This window comes from Panthera pardus, unplaced genomic scaffold (assembly GCF_024362965.1).
Source record: "Panthera pardus isolate Hobbes unplaced genomic scaffold, ASM2436296v1 HiC_scaffold_16, whole genome shotgun sequence".
Taxonomy (NCBI): Eukaryota; Metazoa; Chordata; class Mammalia; order Carnivora; family Felidae; genus Panthera; species Panthera pardus.
In genome coordinates this window covers 68,971,631-68,977,426 of record NW_026526721.1, presented here as the reverse complement: position 1 = coordinate 68,977,426, position 5,796 = coordinate 68,971,631, and positions in this window count along the sequence as shown.

The window sequence follows — 5,796 nt, the reverse complement described above, 5'->3', positions numbered from 1 at the left end:
TTGGAGGAAAAGACACTAAGCAAGGTTTCTTGATCTCAGCACTATTGACATCTGGGGATGGATGATCGTTTTGGGGGACTGTTCTGTGTACTGTAGGGTGTTTAGCAACATCCCTGGCCACTACCCACTAGATGCCAGCATGCACTCCTAGCAGTGGTAACTGAAGGTATCTTCAAACATTGACAGATATCTTTTGGAGGGCACAAAATTGCCCCCAATTGAGAACCACTGGGAGAGGAAAGGAAAGAGACCAAAGAAGGCAGATAACTGTTGAAATACAGTGCAGACGGGTGACACTAAGGGCTTAGTCCAGTGTGGCACGGTGACACTGACAAGGACCAATGTCGCAGTCTCTATGAAGGAGGAGGAAGCAGGCTGAATGAGGAGGGGTAGAGGGAGTGGTGGAGGGTGATTTCAGTTTGTAGATTGGATAACAGGGAGAATGACATCTCTAACTGAAGAGGTAGAAATGTGTGGGGCTGGCCTTGGGGAAGGATGATGTGTCTTCTGTGAATTTGTTTGAAGGAAGCCTGGGATATTTAGATAAGAGACTGACTTGAGGAGGGAGACTGGGACTGGAGGTGTGAATTTGAGTCATCCACAGAGAGACAGGCTTCTAAACCTCCTATGGATAGAAGTTCTCCCGGAGGAAGATAGAGAAGCCAAGCACTGAAGTTTTCTCTCTCTTACTCTTTTTTTTTTTTTTTTTTTTGGCGGGGGGGGGGGGGGCGCGGGGGGGGGGGTGGGCAGGGTGATGTGCATATTTAGAAGAATAATGTGAGATAGAAATAGAAAGTGCCAGAGGCAAGAAAACCAGACAGTTTTCTGAGGGGGGAAGTCATGAAGCCCAGCCCCAGACCCTCTCACCAGTCCATATGCCCCAGGGGCTATGTCTACCACAAGAAACTACCTTTTATAATATATACAAAGGTGCCGCTGGGCTAGGAGCAGTCCTGAAGAGAATCAAAGATGCCACGGGAGCCACAAGTGTCAAGGCAGGAGAGGAGCCTTGTCCACCCCCCACGCACACGTAGTTAACAGTCCTCTATTTTTTAAAATCACTCAAATCCTGAAAGAAGGAGACTTTGGTTAGGTGGACATTTTCACTTATGTGGAATAAACAGCTCTTCATCAGGGAGGGAGCAGTTATAGGAAGTGTCATCCCCCTAGAGTTCTGAAGGAGAGGTTGCACACAAATGTAGTAGGAAGACCTGAGGATCCAGATCCACAAAGGTAGCCTGCTTGTCTGTCTCCGTCCTTCTAAGTGAAGAAAAATGGTGGATCTTCTTGGGGGATTTTTTTTCCCTCTCACAAAGATGTATTTGTGGTAGGCAGAATTCTAAGATGCCCCCCAAGATTCCAGGCCCTGCTGAACATGCCTTGTGTAATCTCATCCCTTTGATTGTGGATGGAACCTGTGGATGTGACAGGGTGATGATTAACATTCATGATTAACATTATGGGGCAAAAAGGAATTTTCAGATGTAATTAAGGTCCCTAATTAGTTGACTTTGGGTTCCTCAAAAAGGATATTGTCCTGGGTGAGCCTGACCTAATCAGGTGAGCCTTTAAAACAGATAAAGAGAAAGCAGCCATGTTGTGAACTGCCGTGAAAAGACCACATCACTGGGACCAGACGGAGGCTTCTAGGAGCTGAGAGTGATTCCTGGCCAACAGTGAGCAAGCAAATATGGACTTCAGTCCTGTAACAACAAGGAATTGAATTCTGCCTATAATCAGTGATCATGAAAAACGACCCTGAGCTTCATATAAGCTCAGAGCCCCAACCAGCCCTTATATTTTAGCCTGATGAGACCCTTAGCAGAGGGTCCTGTCCTGGAAACATTGAGTTCATAAATTTGTGTTGTTTTTAGGTACTACATTTGTGGTAATTTGTTATGCAGCAAAAGAAAACTAAGGCATATATGAAGAGAGACTGTGTCCATAGGGTGGGTTGGCTCCATGAAGAGACTGACAACCACAACCCACAGCTGAGCCCCACAAGTATGCAGGGACTGGGCAGGCTGAGACGGTGTGACCCTTGCTGTTTCTCAGACCCAGCTTCACCAGGACCCAAGCAGCCCACAGCATATAGGGCCATAACTCATCTCCTCCTATGAGAGGGCAAACTTCAGACCTGAGAAATTGAAACACAATAGAAGCCACACAGAACAGGCAGAACTTATTTTCTGAACTGAGATCATCATGGCACTAACTAAGTCTGCTCAGGATTCCTACTCCTGGTGCCAGATCTGTCCCTTCCTTGGCCAAGTATAACTTTAGCTCTTCAGATACTGAGCTAGTGAAGCTGAATGGGCACTGATGTATCGCTTCTCAGGAGGGCCTCTTCAAAGCAGGAAGGATATGGAAGAAAGGTGGAAGGAGAAGAAAAAAAGGAGAATTTTATTCAGCAAACAAACATTTATGGTGCTCATTACATGGGCAGCCCTGTTCTAGGCCCCAGCAACACACAGTGAATAAAACAAAAATCCATACACTCCAGTGAAAGAAGAGAGGCCAGTTAATAAAACAAAAATCTAAAAGTATAGTGTGGAGTGACAATAAAGCAGAAGAGGAGCTGGAAGGGAAAGGGTTTGGAAAAGGATATCAGGAGTGCAGTTTGGGACATGTTAAGTTTGAGGAGCCTATTGGACACCCATTGGTGCTATCATGTAGACAGTGGGATATTCCAGTGTGGAGTTTGGGGAAACATTGGGACTGGAGATATAAATTTAGTATCTAAAACACGAGATCAGCTGAGATTAAAAGGAAGTATATGTGGATCAAGAAGTATGAGGGTAAATCCTGGGAGCCTCTGACATTAAGGTATCACAGAGAAAAGAAAGAACCAGTGTCTGAGTCCAGGCTTCCATAACAAAATACCACAGACTGGGGAGACTTAAAACAACAGACATTTATTTCTCCCAGTTCTAGAGGCTGGAAGTCCAAGATCAAAGTGCTGGCAGATGTGGTTCCTGGGAGGCCCTAATCAAGGTTTGCAGATAGCCACCTTCTTGCTGTATCCTCACATGTCACAGAGAGCAAGCAATGGTCTCTCTCTCATAAGGACACTAAGCACATCGTAGGGACTCCACCCTAATGACCTCATCTAAACCTAATTAACTCCCAAAGGTCCTACCACCAAATACCATCTCACTGGGGTTTAGGGCTCCAACATAAGAATTTGGGAGAGGGGGCTCTGTGCTGACAGCTCAGAGCCTGGAGTCTGCTTTGGATTCTGTGTCTCCCTCGCTCTCTGCCCCTCCCCCACTCACGTTCTGTTTCTCCCTCTTTCTCTCAAAAATATATAAACATTAAAAAAAAAAAGAATTTGGGAGAGGGGGACAAAAACATTTGAGTCCACAGCAACTAGCAAAAGTGATGAGAAGGAAGAGGCAGTAAAGAAGGAGAAAAAGCAAGAGAGTGTAATGTTCTGGAAGCCAAGGCAAGAGTTTCAAGGATGAGAGACTGGTCATCAGGGTCAAATGTTGCTGACAGGTTAGTTGAGGCTAAGAACCTTCAATTTAGCATCATGTCATTTGGGATCTTGACAAGAATAGTTTTGATGGAGTGATGAGGATGAAAGCCCAATTCAATTAGCATCAAGAGAGACTGGATTGAGAGAAATTAGAGGCAGCAAGTACAGACAACTCTTTTAATGAGCTGTGCAGTAAAGGAGTAGAGCAGTGGGGCAGAGCTGCACGGGACTATGATGGGAGAAATTAGAGCGTATCTGTATGTTGATGGGAGCAAAGGGATAATGACAAAATGTGTATAGTCAATTCTCCGTTACACAAGAAAATAGAAATAGTGTGGACCATTTGATGAGTTTACTTAGATTGTATGTAATAGCTGACATATATAAAAGAGAATATGTAAATTCTGAAACACAACGAACACCCACAAAACCACCATCCACACCAACAGCTGGACCACCACCAATCACATCTATATGTGTGCTCCTCCCCTCTCGAGCCCTCTGCCTCTCAGAAGAAAACAAGTTCCCTGAATTTTGCAGTTATCATTTCCTTGTAAAGTCATATCTCTTCACTATAATCTGTTGTATTTATTGACTGATAGATCAAGGAAGACCTCTTCTCTGCCCCTCAACCTACCTTCTGCAGACAGACATCAGACCACCTTGGTCCGTCTCATGAAATTCCTTTCTTACACTGAACCTGCACACTAAAAGCCCATTTTTCATCTTCCATCTCCAGCTGGCTACTGCTTTACCAGAAACACCCCTTCTTTGACATGAGGATCATATTAGTCATTCCTCTCTGTATCACATCCTCCACATGAAAGCAGGAAGAGACAAGCACATCTTCTTCACTCATGTGCACACAGAACAGACCCCATTGGCCGTAGCACCCTTTTTCTCCTGCAAGTCCTCAAACCTCAAGCCTCCCCCTCTCGTCCTAAGGCACACCCTGAGGGGCAGGCGTCAATTCCTGGTGGCCCCTCCACAGAGAGCTCAGGAAGGCAGTCGTCAGGTTTCTTTGATCCCCAATCACCCATGGGCAAGTGGCCATCCTCAGATCATCCAGGACTCTCAGGGTATGGAGGGATCTGCAAAACTTTGACAAATGCCAAAAGACTGGGCCCTTTACAAATGGATGACAGCAGGTTCTGAGAAGCCTTCTGCATACATAATCCAAACACCCAGCCCCCGCGCTTACTCACTGATGCTTGAAATTGCTTTAAGGAGAGACAACAGGCTTTCATCTCACAACTGGAGAAAGCTTTGAAGGCCCTGGATGAACTAACTCAATGATTTAGACTAGCGCACGCTAGCCATGTAAAAGGACTGAAAAGACTGGATGATGCAACGGACATCTTTAAAAACGAGTGTGAAGGGACAAGAGGTAAAGCAGAGAAAGATGGGTCTTTTCTTGTCTCCTTGGGAGCTTAAAAAAAAAAAAAAATTGAAATCAGAAGACATGGAATCAAATTTGTCCCTATCGTCAGCTGTTTGACCACAGGCCAGTTACTCAAAGTTTTGAACTTATTTCTTATTTCTAAAACAAAGGTAAGTACGTACCTTCAGAGTTACTGTGAGACTTTAATGCCATGCTACACGGTGAATATTTTTCTTCTTTCCCTGTTGCCTCAGGCATCTCGAGCTCTGCTCATTTCCATACTAACAAGGGCTCCCTCTCTTAGCATTATAGAGATTAAGAATGAGGAATCTGGAACCAGGCAACATGGTTCAAATCCTAACTATCACTTTCTGTGATCTTGGGCAAGTTACTTGACCGCTCTGTGCTGTTTCCTCACCTGTGAAATGGGAGGTAATAACAGTACTTGCCTTGTGGGGAGATTGTAAGGATTAATATGTGTCATGCATTTAAGGATCGTTTTGGCACACAAAAAAAGCACTGCAAGAAGTGCTCGCAACTATTATTCCCAAGGGCTTCACCTGTCCACTTTCCACAAGGTAAAACATCATTTTAAGCTCCTCCACTTCCGCTCTTTAATATACAAAGCCCACTGTAAATTGCCACACATTCCTCTAGGTTTCCTAACGCCCCCAGCCCTAATCTTAAACGGCCAAGCCATCTGGTCCTCCCACCACAAGCTAACCCTAAGCAGTTCTCAACTCTCCAGGCCCTGCAGGTTCTGAACTTCCGCCACCCAGACTTTGCTGGATGGTGGCGGGCGCGGGGGCGGGGCGCCGCCGGAGGGTGGAGGGAGGGAGGCGGGAGGGCGGCGGGAGGTCAGCTCTGTGACGTCACGCCAGGGCCCCTCCCCCCCCGTGGTTGCCAGGCAACGCAGCGCGGCGTCGGGGTTGCCAGG